Source organism: Nicotiana tabacum, chromosome 20 (genome assembly GCF_000715075.1).
Source record: "Nicotiana tabacum cultivar K326 chromosome 20, ASM71507v2, whole genome shotgun sequence".
Lineage (NCBI taxonomy): Eukaryota > Viridiplantae > Streptophyta > Magnoliopsida > Solanales > Solanaceae > Nicotiana > Nicotiana tabacum.
The window spans coordinates 43773275-43787938 of record NC_134099.1 but is presented as its reverse complement, the minus strand read 5'-3'; the positions used below and the strand labels follow the sequence as shown (position 1 = coordinate 43787938).

The 14664-nt window shown below is 38.7% G+C and overlaps 1 long non-coding RNA gene across 1 annotated transcript; it reads right to left on the bottom strand.

The window, feature by feature from the left end:
* Positions 1–1403: 1403 nt before the first annotated feature.
* On the bottom strand, positions 1404–3613 carry LOC142174721 (uncharacterized). The gene is made up of 3 exons (XR_012703756.1): positions 3313–3613; positions 3138–3230; positions 1404–1583 (listed from the first exon to the last, which is right to left on the bottom strand). It is a non-coding gene; the product is annotated as an uncharacterized LOC142174721 (long non-coding RNA).
* Positions 3614–14664: the final 11051 nt, after the last annotated feature.

Below are 14664 nucleotides of genomic sequence, written 5' to 3'. Positions count from 1 at the left end.
TGTAAAAACATCTCGAAACCTATCCGAAACTCACCCGAGCCCTCAGGGCTCCAAACAAACATGCATACTAACTCAAAAATATCATATGGACTTACTCCTGCGATCGAATCGCCAAATTAACACCTTCAACAACGAATTTAGCATCAAAATCAAAGAAAAATCTCATGAACTTTTACGTTCCATTTTTAACAACCGAGGGTCCGATTCACGTCATTTCAAGTCCGTTTCTTACCAAATTTTACGGGCTTAACCTAAATACCATATAAGACCGGGCTCCGGAATCAAAATACGGGCCCGATACCATCAAATTTCAATACATCCAAATTTTCAAAAACTCTTAAAATTTCAGTTAAACAATTTTCTTCAAAAATTTATTTCTCGGGCTTCGGACCTCGGAATTCGATTCCGGGCATACGTTCAAGTCCCATATTTTACTGCGGATCTTACGAGACCGCCGGATCACAGGTCGGGGTCCGTTTACCCAGAATGTTGACCAAAGTCAACTTTAATCAAATTTTAAAAACTAATTTCCATATTTTACTTAGATTTCATATAGAAGCTTTCCGGAAACGCGCCCGGACTGCGCACACAAGTCGAGGTGAGATAAAAAGAGGTTTTTAAGGCCTCAGAACACATTAATAGGTTAAATTGGGACGACCAAATAGGACGCCCCGTGCAATTTTTACGATTGAAAAGGTAATAAATCCAACCTATTTGCTTCTCAATTATTGGTTCTCCCAACTAAACATGAAGCTAAAATTAAGTTAGCTTTTGGATATAGATTTGGTTGAAATTTTAAAAAAAAGAATTTTTGAAGTTTTATTGAAAAATAATTTTTAGATGTTGAAGTTGTGTTTGGATATGCATTTTATTTGAAAAAAACTTGACGTTTTGTAAATACAAGAAAAAAGGTCACCCAAAAACTAATCTAAACCAGTTTTTTGGGAACTTGAAAAAATAATTCAATTTTTTTAAAAAAACTAATCATATTCAATTTTTTTTTAATAAAAAAGTTGCCAAAATCTATGGACAAATGGGGACTAAATTTGTTTATACTGATAATTATATGCATTCATAAAGCAGGTTGAGAAGAATTAAATATTTATCAATTGCCTCCATAATTATTTTGGGGTTTGGGTGAATTTATCTTTCCCGTAAAAGTACTTTAGCATAGGGGTGGGCGTTCGGTATTTCGGTTCGGTATTTAAGAATTTCGGTTCGGTATTTCGGTATTCGGTTTATCAATTGTGTATACCAAATACCATACCAAAATATTTCGGTACGGTTCGGTATTTCTTATTTTGGTTCGGTACGGTTTCGGTTTAACAATCAATGAATAATCAATGCTAACAGTGCACATGCACAACAACTATTTTTGTTGTGTTGTTTCGGTACTGTTTTGGTTTTTGTCCACCAAGATCTTCAATTAGTTGTCCGACTGGAACAAAAATATAGAAAAAAATTACATTATGAACAAAAATACACTTGTTTCAGATTTAATACTCCAGCCGTAGGTCTGGATTCACCACCTCGATCTGCAGCTTAGATATTCAACAGGTGAAGAAGAATCGATGTCCGAAGATCTTCCAAGATAATCAAAAATTTGCAACCAAAAGTTACTTTATAATCCCGCGAAAGAAGAAACTATATTAGCTACTAGTAACAACACAACAAGAAGAAAATCGAACCAACAACTTCCTGGATACTGTCATAAACAACTGAAGTTAAAAGAACTAAATGAGGCTTCACAACATGAGGGAGGGTGAAGAATATAAAAGTATAAATATACAATAATGAGCACAAAAAAGTTTTTTCATGATTGAAAATAGTGAGATTTAATTTTTCTAGCTTCCTACTATTATGTCTACATATTGGGAGGAAGGTGTAACTTTCTTTATCTGTCTGACTGAGAAAGAAAATATAAGAATGCGAACATCAAGATAAGCACAACATACTTCTACGTGTGTTAAAGCTCTTCTATTCTCTAAATCAAAGGTTGGATGACCAATCAAGTAGGACAGAAGAGTAGAGACCAGGATTAGAAGCATTTATAGTCAAAAGCACAAGGTGATTTTTTCCCATTTGGTGGGCAGAGTTACCCGGTACCTATTATTGGGAGAGATGGCAGGTACCTGGTGGAATAATGAAGGAGCGCGTAAGCTGGACCGGATGCCACTATTATTGAAAAAAAGCATTTATAATCAAATCATGCAAGTGACACATCTGGACCTAAACCCTCTTGACAAAGATACTGGGACTCAGGAAAAGGGTTTGAACTTGCTAAATTTGGAGAGCAGAATCACTGGTGCACAAAGGTGACAACAGCCTACGTGGGTTCACACCCTGGAAGCACATATATTGGGAATAATTCAGCTCCCACATCTACTTTGATGAAGGAGGTGAAGAACATATTAGCCTCTGGCACAACAAATGGATTGAAATAATTCCTTAAAGAAGACAAATATACCTTAAAGGAAGAATTCCAAGAACAATTCCAACTTGGGATGCACCCTAAAGCATGCATAGATTACTGCAAAATTGGGAACCCATGGGGTATTATGTTCAGAAAGTATTAGCGGGATTGGAAGCTAAACACCGCAATAGAGTTGCTACTTAAACTGGAACAAGCACAAAACCCCAGAGGAGACAAACTAAAGTAGAGTTGAATGGGAAAGGGAGTTCACAGTCAAAGCTTGTTACTATCCAAAGCAGAGCGCCAGTACATCCATTGTCGATTGGCCTTGATAAATAAAACAAAAATGGTATATACAGATTGAACTCTGTAAGTTCCCTGTGATTTTTTTCAGGATCTGCAGAGGTTATTGAATAGGAGCCCATATCCTTTTTATCCTAGATGTACTCAATCCAGAGCATGTTCATAAAAGCAATTACCTCATCAGCCAATATTAAAAGAGGCCTTCTATTTTAAACTTAAATACATGGATTCCTTTTTCTTTTAATGAAGTTAACAAAATTGTATTATTTTCTCACCAATCAGCCCTTAATGCTAAAAAAAAGTTCCATAATAGGGTGTTGCAAAATAGTAAACATATGAAGTGTTGTGCGTGATTGCACCGAGCCTCAGTGAAGAGGGGTGTATTCCAGGTATTTGAATGTCATTACATGTCAAAGCTTACCGATCAAGAGGGGTGTATTCCAGGTAATTCATGATTGATAATGACGCAGATGTTTTGCCACAATAATGATATTAGAATTTAGAGGTCCTACTCCTGCCACAAAACAAAAGTTCAAGAAAATAAATTACCGCGTCCAAATAAAAATACATCAGACTCCAACAAGAAATTAAGTTACCTCCTTCCATAGTTTAAGTAAAACAACTACTTTTTCCCAAGTTAAACGTAATAAGTGGAACATCGCAGATTTACCACATTCATAGCAAATTAATATGGTCTTTGTCAATAAACATGATTCTCCCGATTCAGAAGGTGAGGATCATAAATTTGTGAGGAGTGAGTTCTCGATGATATCTCCTAAGCACCGAAGGCTGAAGCAGTAAGCAAACCCTAATACCCTATCTCGAACTCGAATTCTCAATGATATCTCCCAGGCCCCAGCCCTAGTGTATTAACTGAGTCTGCCTCTGAGTGTTGGACTGTTGGGTAATCGTCTAAGTCTAATAGATTATTTGATTAGGATTGGGCTTGGGTTGGGAGTTGGGGGAGATGGGCCTGGGTGGGAGTGGGACGCAGCTGGGCCTGGGTATGGGCGTGTGGGCTGTGGCTTTGGGGGTTTGGGCTGTATGATATATTACCAAATTTCGGTATTTCGGTTTACCGAAATAGTTCAATTATAAAACCGAAAACCGAAAATCGAACCGAAATACCGAAATTCAAGTACCGAATTAGACCGAAATACCGAAAAAACCGAAACCGAAATACCAAATTAATTTGGTTCGGTTCGAAATTCGGTTTTTCGAATTTTATGCCCACCCCTACTTTAGCATCCGTCTTTTAATAAGGAGACATGAGAGTACCAGCCAAACCAACTTTGGGATTTTAATTTGATTCGCTTTATTACTATTATTAGTAAATTTATCCGCGCTTCGTTTGGTCTTGAAAAGCCTCGTCACATTTTCTTAACTATTATTTGTTATTGTTAGAGTAATATTTTTAATAGTGACTTGTCTTGAATCTGTTCAATTTCTTCCCATTTAGATTATATGCTCCCATGAGTCGCATAATTTCTATATTAAATAAATGGAAATCACATGAGACAATATCAAAACCACACGTCTTAAGTCCCATTAAAGATGGTCAGGTGTCAAATATTAGTTAATTTTATATTGATTGGTTTAAATTAAAGTATAAGTTGAAGAAAACGAACAATCTTAAGCTAATATGTCAAAAAAAGGAGAAAAAAATAACGGGCTATCTATAAAAAACACAAGTTTAAAGACAATACTCATTAACTCGTGCTCTACTCAATGGTGGATTCTGTTATTGCAATACCAATTACTTGTGCCCAAAAAAAAAAGGAAAACAATACTATTGTCTCCTAAATTATGTAGAGAACACTACCTAAGCTTTGGTGAGTAGAGTTATTTGGTATCTATGATTGTGGGAGGCAGCACAATAAAATTGTCAAGGTATCCATAAGCTGACTCAAACACTACCATCATAAGAAAAAAATACATTACAACCAAAGCCACACACACAAGTCTCATCAAGATCACCCCAGCATGAACCAACTCTCTCAATATTGAACCAAAATAAAAAGTCGACAACAACAAAAAATTTAACTCGATTAAAGTTTCAAGAAGGGGAAAAAAGACCGTTAGTCAACCAAAGAATGGAGAAAACGGAGCAAAAATGATCCTCCTAGCTTTTATACCATGTCAAGACTTAATGGAAAGATGCAAAAATCTCCATTAATTAGAGAAGAGAACGCGAGAAAGCGAAGAGAAAGCATAAGAAGCTTTTCATATATTTTCATGCATGTACGAATAAGATATTACACTAAATAGTTCTAAACAAACAGAGTATCACAAAAGAAAATAGATATTCCTAAATTAAACTGATGCTGGAAATGGCCTATGTAATAAAGTCTTTCTGCACTGCATACCCTCTAGCACATATGCACTTCGAGGTTTTCAGTGACATCCCCGTTTCTCCCAAGCTCCTACCTCCAAAAGAAAATTTTAAGAATGAGGAAAAACATGATAGATCACTTGTAATGGATGCAAAGCCTTGAATTCTATGCTGCTTTGGCCACTTGAGATTCATCGTCTAGACACATTCTACTCACTAACCAGCAATCTGCAGCTTTGTCCTCCAGCGGGACCTCCATAAGGTTGTTGTGTTGGAATTTGAGATTAATTTGGAGTGTATAAATTTACACCTACTCACTACTCGATCTCTTGACAGGAAAAGAAAGAGAACACTTCATCACCATTGCATAATTAGTTGGTATCCTCTATGAATTTTATTTATGTCAACCGGAGTGTAAGCGAATATTATCGGAGAGCTTTTTAAGGAAAGAAGCAAAACAAAGGATTGATAATTAGGAAGATGAATGAAATACAACCAATTTGTAGCTAGAAGAGAAGAACCGTTACTATACCCTTTTCATTGTTCGGAATGTTTCGGCTATTATTTGCGTGACAAAGTTTCAGGTATAGTTATGTGTAATTGATTGTTATAGTCGGTTACAAAATATATAATTACAGGAAAGAGAGAAAGACAAAGAATATGGTATTAAAAAGCCAAAAAAAAAAAGAAGAGCGAAGATAAATAGATTTTTTGGCCAAAAAAACGTGCTAAGTCAGCACTTTTTTTCCTTATATATAGCTTATGAGTAGTTAGTTGAGCTTCCTTTTCCCCATAAAAATTCTTTAGCCTCTATAAATAAGGGTTTATCCATTTCATGTAGAAGGGGGAGACGGAAGAATAATAGACCACGAGATCAAATCAAAGCTGGCAATGGCTCCAGAAAAAGTTGGCAATACACTTTCTATCTTTTAATCTTTAATCCGACACGGTTAAGAATAGCGGTGGGCATAAAATCCGAAAAACCGAATTCCGAATCGAACCGAATTAATTTGGTATTTGGGTTTCGGTTTTTTCGGTACAAAAATTCGATTATTCAGTACGGTATACGGTATTGAATTTTTGATATTTCGGTATTTCGGTATAGCGAAATACCGAAATAGTTTATAAATTGAGACAGTAATTGATGCTTGCAGTTATGTTTATTTGAAAATATTTGATCTTTTCTTTGTACTCATTTTGTTTGGTCTTCCTTAATAGCACTAGTACACAATATTACTCATCTTTTAACAAGTAACAAAATTTAAATAATGTAGTGATTGAGTAATAATAATAGCAATAAAACTAATATATTAATTGCGAAATACATTTTTTTTATTCTTCTTCATGATATTTGACGGAGCAAAGGTTCTAACATTTACCAAAAGCACTACAACACAAATTAAACGTTCTACTTGCTGAACACTCCACCAGCTACACCAGACAAAACCTATACCTTTGTTGTGCTCCATGAAGTAGAAAATGGTTTAAACCAAAACCGTACCGAACCAAAATAAGAAATATCGAACCGTACCAAAATACTTTGGTACGGTATTTGGTATACACAATTAATAAACCGAAATACCGAATGCCCACCCTTAATAAAGAAAGTGTATCAGTTGTGAATTTCCTCTAAATTCTTTCCGTAGTAATGTAGGTGACACATTAGACTTCTGCATGCTCTCTGTTTCCTTTTTTGACATTTAAAATGTTGGCCGGTAATTGTGTTTCTATCTTTTCCTTTCCCTTTTGTTAAACGAAGTTTTCAAATCCATATGTTTCATTTTATGATATTATTATATTTGTCGGATTAGAAATTTAAGATATTAGACACTTGCATATAATATAAGCAGTGATGGTGTATACGGTCAAAATGCTATTTAATCGAGACCAGGAGATCACGCCGAGGGTTAGCCTCACAATGAATCGGGTATAACACGAAGATGAGGTGTCGAGTTCAAGGATCGAGATGTCCGTCGAGATCAAGGCCAGCAGGAGTCGAGGCTAAGTATGACCGACTTCGAGTGAAGTGCAATAATGGAAAGGCGAGATATCCATAACCGATCGAAGATCACGGCGGGAATCCCGGGATATATCAAATCAAGGGCGGTTATTCGTACCAATCATGGGATTTACTTCTGTAGTTAGAATTGTACCATAATTAGGATTCCTCTAGTATATAAAAGGGAACCCCCATCATTTGTAGACACATTACATTCACGAATATCAAAGCAATATAATATTTCTTTCTTCTTCTCATCAACTTACTGCTCTTGAACTATTCTTACTCTACCAAGCTCGAGGGTTCATTAGATCGAGGGCATTGACCAAACACTGGTTTGCTTTGTATTATTGTCAATTTGCATCATTTATTTTTACATTTATCAATTGGTATTAGGTGAAATCACATATCTTTAAAACCACATTACATGTTTAATTGTTACTCAATTTTTAGGGTAAACCGTTTGACGTCCACCGTGGGGCTAAGGATAAGAGTGATTGCTTAATATTAACCTTCACAACACACACTGCTTTTACACTTGTTCTCGTAAATATTTTTGATTTCAGGAATCAACAAGTCAAACTCTCAAGCAGTACCCACTCACACTGATATGGCCATGGTCTTCATGGCAAACACGAACACGTAGTCGCTCCGGGAAATGGAGTACCTCCAATCAATCCCGACGTACCACAGGCTATAGATCTGGTTGATGTCAGTTCTCATGTCGCCATTCGTGGAAATTTAGATGCCGACCTTGAAAATAGCATCCGCAGAGACGCCCGGCTAGCCGACCAGAACATACAAAATGGTGAAGAAGGTGGAATTAGCCTTCGAATGATATTTGACATGTTACAAACTTAGCAGGCCGCAGTAGCGCAACTCCAAAATCAGAATCGAGCTCGATACATCATAGGGAGTTGCTCATAGAGTCGAACCAGCACAGGAGAAATTGAACAACCACGGATCGGGAACTGATCCCGCCATCATGAAGATGCTCGAGGACCTCACTAAACAGATTGAATCGGGAGAAAAGAAGACCAAGGCTAATGATAAAAGGTAGAAATGTACAACTCCCGGGTTGATCAAATATCGAGGGCACCCCCGATTCTGAAGGATTTGGATTCGAAAGAGTTTGTACAGAAGCCTTTCCCACCAAGTGCGGCTCCGAAGCCCATTCCGAAGAAATTCCGCATGCTAAAAATTCCCAAGTATAATGGAACCACTGATCCTAACGAGCACGTCACTTCTTATACATTCACAATAAAAGGAAATGACTTAGAAGACTGAATCTATTCTGTTGGAAATATTTGGAGAAACTTTATCAAAGGGGGCAATGATATGGTACCACAATTTGCCACACAATTCCATCGAGTCTTTCACCATGGTTGTGGATTCATTCGTAAAGGCGCACACTGGAGCAATAAAGGTTACGACTAGGAAGTCAGACCTCTTCAAAGGGAGACAGAAGGATAATGAAATTCTAAAGAAATTCATATCTCGATTTTAGATGGAGCGCATGGACCTACCCCCGGTTACCGATGATTGGGATGTCCAAGCCTTTACTCAGGGTTTGAACAAGCAAAATTTGATTGCATCACGTTAACTAAAGTAGAATTTTATTGAATACCTAGCGATGACCTGGGCCGATGTGCATAATCGATACCAATCAAAAATCAGAGTCGAGGATGACTAGTTGGGAGCTCCATCCGATTCCGTTTACCCAAATAGGTCTAAAGGCAAAATTCAAAGAGACATCGACAGAGAGCCCCAGTCGAATAGAGATTGCTACCAACCATATAGCACAGATCGAAAAAACAATAAACTGGCATGTAATCCCGTTCAAAATGATCGAGGTCAAAATTCTCGAGGGCTCATGAGTAAGAATGGCTTCGATAAACACGTCGAGCCTAAGGAAGCACCACGGTTATGGGAATACAACTTTAGCATTGATGCTTCAGGTATTGTGTTCGTCATTGGACTAATCAAGGATACTAGGTGGACCAAACCCCTACAGACCGATCCAACTCAAAGGAATCCAAATCAAATGTGCAAGTACCATAGAACTCATGGTCACAGAACCGAAGATTGCAGACAATTAAGGGATCAGGTAGCTCGTTTATTCAATGAAGGTCATCTTCGAGAGTTCTTAAGTGACCGAGTAAAAAATCACTTCAGAGATAGGGACGCAAACAGGAAAAAGAATAGGAGGAACCGCAACATGTGATTCATATGAACGTCCGTAGGGTCGATATCCCTCAGGGTCCGACATTTAAACGCACCAAAGTCACAATCACAAGGGAGAAATGTATACAGGACTACTTACCAGAAGATACCTTATCTTTCAATGATAAGGATGCAGATGGGATCGAACAGCCTCACAATGACGTACTGGTAATATCTATCCTTATGAATAAAATTCAGGTTAAATGTGTGTTGGTTGATCCAGCTAGCTCGGCGAACATTATTCGATCGAGGGTCGTAGAGCAGCTCAGCCTTCAGGATCAAATCTTGCCTACTGCTCAAATGGTCAACGGTTTCAACATGGCGAGTGAAACCATCAAAGGGAAAATCATGTTGCCAGTGAATGTGGCTGGAACTATCCAGGAAACGAAATTCCACATGATCGAAGGTGACATGAGGTACAACGCGCTGCTCGGAAGACCTTGGATCTACAATATGAGGGCAGTACCTTCAATGTTTCATCAAATCTTGAAATTCCCAACACCGGAAGGAGTCAAAACGGTGTACGGCGAATAACCAACAACAAAATAGATGTTTGCAATTGATGAAGTAATACCAGTATCGGCACTAACATCAACCAAGGGACCAGAATCGAAGGAAAAGCTGGAAGTCAAATAGCAACCACAATCGCCGACTTCGACCAGATCAGAACAGCATGAGACTCTCGAGGATGATGATTGTATGATACCTCGAACCTTCATAATCCCCAATGATTCTGATGCCACAAAGTCAATAGTCGAAGAGCTGGAACAAGTCATACTAATCGAGAACCTGCCCGATCGAAAGGTATACCTAGGCATGGGGTTAACTCCTAAGCTCAAGGAAAAAACTCATTAAATTCCTTATTAAAATATGGATTGTTTTACTTGGTCCCACCTTGACATGATAGGAGTCCCACTGGAGATCACCACCCATCGATTGAGTTTGGACCCAAAGTTCAAACTGATAAAGCAAAAGAGAAGGCCACAATCTGAGGTAAAACACGCATTCATCAAGGAAGAGGTAACCAAACTTCTCAAAATAGGATCCATCCGGGAAGTAAAATATCCCGAGTGGTTAGCAAACGTAGTTGTAATCCCCAAGAAGGGGATTGAACTTAGAATGTGTGTAGACTACAAAGACTTAAACAAAGCATGCCCTACCGACTCATTTCCCCTGCCGAATACTGATCGAATGATCGGTGCCACGGCCGGCCATGAGATTCTCAGTTTTCTTGATGCCTACTACGGGTACAGCCAAATACAAATGAACCCGGAGGATCAGGAAAAGACTTCATTTATCACTAAGTACGATACTTATTACTATAATGTAACGTTGTTTGGGCTAAAAAATACTGGTGCTACCTATCAATACCTAGTAAACCGAATGTTCGAAGAACAAATAGGTAAATCAATAGAGGTTTATATTGATGACATGTTAGTCAAGTCCCTATACGCAGAGGACCATTTGACACATTTGCAGGAAACCTTCGACATATTAAGAAAATATAACATAAAGCTCAACCCCGAGAAATGTGCATTCGAGGTCGGTTCAGGCAAGTTCCTCGGCTTTATGGTGTCAAACCGGGGAATCGAGATCAACCCCGATAAAATCAAGACAATCAAAGACATCACAGTCGTGGACAGCGTTAAGGCCATTCAAAGGTTAACAGGACGGATAGCCATTTTAGGCCGCTTCATCTCGAGGTCTTCGGATCGAAGTCACAGGTTCTTCTCACTGCTCAAGAAGAAGAACAATTTCACTTGGACCCCGGAATTCCAACAGGCATTGGAAGAGTTAAAGTGGTACCTTTCGAGCCCACCATTGCTTCACACTCCAAAAGCGGACGAGCAACTTTACTTGTATTTGGCGGTCTCGGAGGTCGCGGTAAGTGGTGTTCTAGTTCGAGAAGAGCAAGGTACGCAATTTCCCATTCACTATGTTAGCCGAACTTTAGGTGAAGTAGAGACCCAGTACCCACACTTAGAAAAATTAGAGCTTGCTCTAATAAGAACCTCTAGGAAATTAAAATCGTATTTCCAATGTCACCCAATTTATGTCGTAATCACTTACCCCCTTCATAATATTCTACACAAGCCCGAACTCTCAGGCCGATTAGATAAATGGGCCGTCGAAATTAGTGGGAACGATATCGAGTATCAACCCCGAATGACCATCAAGTCTCAAATCTTAGCAGACTCCGTATCCGACTTTACAAACCGACTTTACACTAGCCCTCGTGCCCGAGGTCGAAAAGGAACTATTGCTAAACTCGCGTACATCTTTAGAGGTGTGGACCCTTTTCACAGATGAAGCTTCAAATGTGAAGGGGTCCGGGCTAGGCATTGTTTTGAAGCCACCCACAGGCAATACGATTAGACAATCTATCAAAACCCCTAATTTGACTAACAATGAGGCCGAGTATGAGGTCATGATTGCAGGTCTTGAGCTGGCTAAAAGTTTAGGGGCAGAGGTCATTGAGGCCAAGTGTGATTCCTAACTCGTGGTTAACCAGGTAAACAAAACCTTCGAGGTTCGAGAAGATCGAATCCAGAGGTACTTGGACAAATTGTAGGTAACCTTACACCTATTCAAAGAATGGACCCTACATCATGTACCTCGAGAACAAAATGGTGAGGGTGATGCCCTTGCAAATTTGGGTCATCAGTCGAAGATGATGAAATTAGCATGGGGATTGTCGTACAATTTTCAAAGTCGGTAGTCTAAGAAGGCCACGCCGAAATAAACTCCACAAGCCTAACTTGGGATTGGAGGAACAAATACATTGATTATCTGAAGAATGGGAGACTTCTACCGGATCCTAAGGAATCGAGGACTCTGCGAATGAAATCTTCACGTTTCACATTGGTCGATGATGGAACATTGTACAGAAGGATGTTCGATGGGCCGTTGGCAATATGCTTGGGTCCGGGAGACACCGAATACGTCCTACGAGAAATTCATGAGGGCACTTACGGGAACCATACTGGTGCCAAATCCCTGGTTCACAAAGTCATCAGAGTAGGATATTATTAGGACAATATGGAAAAAGATAATAAGGAGTTCGTTCAAAAATGCGATAAATGCCAAAGACATGCACTGATGATTCATCAACCCAGGGAGCAGCTTCATTCAGTATTATCCCCATGGCCATTCATGAAATGGGGAAGAGATATCATCGGTCCTCTACCATTGGCCCCAGGTAAAGCTAAGTTCATTTTATTTATGACTGACTATTTCTCTTAGTGGGTTGAAGCACAAGCCTTCGAGAAAGTCAGAGAAAAAGAAGTCATAGACTTCATTTGGGATCACATCATATGCCGATTCGGGATACCCGCAGATATAGTATGCGACAATGGAAAATAATTTATCGGCAGCAAAATAACGAAGTTCCTCGAAGATCACAAAAAAGGATATTATCGACGTCGTATCATCCTAGTGGGAACGGACAGACCGAATCAACAAACAAGGTCATCATTCAGAACCTAAAGAAAAGGTTGAACAATGCTAAGGGGAAATGGAGAGATATTTTACCTGAAGTCCTTTGGGCATATCAGAAAATGGCAAAATCCAGTATGGGGGCAACGTTGTATTCCTTAGTATATGGCACCGAAGCTCTGATCATGGTCGAAGTCGTGGAACCAAGTGTCAGGTTTTGGTACACAACGGAAGAATCAAATCACGAAGCCATGAATACGAGCCTTGAATTGCTAGATAAAAAACTGGAAGCCGCCCTCATTTGAATGACAGCCCAGAAATAGCAAATCGAAAGATATTACAATCAAAGAGCCAGTCTTTGACACTTCAAAATTGGAGACTTAGCTCTGAGAAAGGTCACCATCAACACTCGAGACCCAAACAAGGGGAAGCTTGGTCCAAATTAAGAAGGACCGTATCAGGTCCTCGGCATCGTCAGAAAAGGGTCTTACAAACTTGGCACGATAAACGGTGAACAATTGCCAAATAATTAGAACATATCACTCCTCAAGAGATATTATTGCTAAGGTATGGTTTTCTCTCTTTTTCATTTGTATTTTATACTAAATTATTGCAAATGTTTGGTCGAAGACGTCGAAGTTCTCTCCAAAAACGAAGTCCTTAGGTCGGAAAGCACGCATTGCACTCTTTTTCCCTTCGACCGATTTTTATCTCAAATGGATTTTTCTAGCAATGATTTTAACGAGGCAACCAGTGTTCATGCTAACTTAGAGCAATTCAACAATATCCAAGGCTTCTCTACAATCAACCTCGAATACTGGGGGGCATCACCCTCGGATGTTATATTTTCAAAGAAAATATTTCGTGTCGATATGGTCTCAATAGGTAAATTTTGTAAAGGGCCAAACGGTCAAATGAACCGTGCCCGTGTATATTACTCGAGCCCTAATGGAAAAATATATACACATGAATGATCTATTGAAAGAAGTATCTTTTCCCTACCAAATATTCCATACTTTAGTGAAATTTCTACTTTACAGTTTCATACTTACGATCTATTACGAAAACCGGCTCAAGAGCCAATCGCGACTAAAGCTCGAGCGATTAACCACGTACTCGGGGACTGCCATCCAAAAATCGACATGCTCGAATTATTAAACTTCGAAATCGTAAGACCTTAAAAAGGCAATCTTCGATTTTACAGGCTATGGCCACCCCACTGGGGGACTGATACTTCGAACAAGTTTGAAGTATAATCGAGAAACAAGCTCAATGGACAAATATCAAGTAAAAATCTACGGCTAAACTAATACGGTTCGGAGATGTCTGAATTCCGTAATCAAACAGGCCTTCAAATATTTTCATAAAACCAGTTAAAAAAGAGCTACCATTAGCAAATTTATGTAGGGTTTCGATAACATCAACCCTCGAAAACCTTAAGAGGTACCAAATTGAACAAACTTATGATAAGGCATAACAAAGTTTTTTCGATAACACTGAACCCTAATGGGTACAGATCTATCTCATGCTAAGGCATAACGAATTTTAATATGATTAAAACTTTTAAGCCGAAAAAGGGAAAAAGCCAACTCTTTCGAGGATATATTGGCCCGATTCAAGAGTCTAAGGGCCATTACATTGTTGAGCTCGAGGACCCACCCCCGCTTAATAAAAAAACCTAAGGGTTTTTCTACTCTAAGTTCGAGCAAGTACTCACTCGCTTATAGAGACTATAGCAATCTAATTTTAACAAAATTTTCACAAGGCAGCGAAGTGAGCCGAACTTCTCACAAAACCTAAATTATATCAGAATTATCATAAGGTGAAAGAAAAATAGAATTTTCACGAAATATAAATCAGAGAAAAATTAGAAAGAAAAAGGACCTTTCTTATATACGAAAGTATTTACAAAGACCACTCAGGGTCTTACACAAAAAATCAAAAAAAAAGAAGAAGAAA